The following is a 207-nucleotide window of genomic DNA, read 5'->3' on the forward strand; positions in this document are numbered from 1 at the left end:
AATAAGAAAAAAAAAAAAAAACGTTACGACAGCTTTTAGGCACAAAAGGGAAGACAAAAGGCCACCTTCTAAAAGCATCCCTTGGAGGATACACCTCGAGTGGCTCGGCTGTTATCCCTCCGGGCACTTCAGTTAGAACTTGAACCCTGCTTCCTGGCACGCGGGCCAGGCCCTTCCCACTGCAGAAGCCACATCTCCCCGCAAACC

The 207-nt window shown here is 50.7% G+C and overlaps 1 protein-coding gene across 1 annotated transcript in view; it reads left to right on the forward strand.

Moving 5' to 3' along the window:
• TBC1D8 (TBC1 domain family, member 8 (with GRAM domain)) overlaps positions 1 to 207 on the forward strand; it is a 101,942-nt gene that overhangs the window by 66,755 nt on the left and 34,980 nt on the right. The window lies entirely within an intron of this gene.

This window comes from Myotis brandtii, unplaced genomic scaffold, assembly GCF_000412655.1.
Source record: "Myotis brandtii unplaced genomic scaffold, ASM41265v1 scaffold1213, whole genome shotgun sequence".
In the NCBI taxonomy this organism is placed as follows: domain Eukaryota; kingdom Metazoa; phylum Chordata; class Mammalia; order Chiroptera; family Vespertilionidae; genus Myotis; species Myotis brandtii.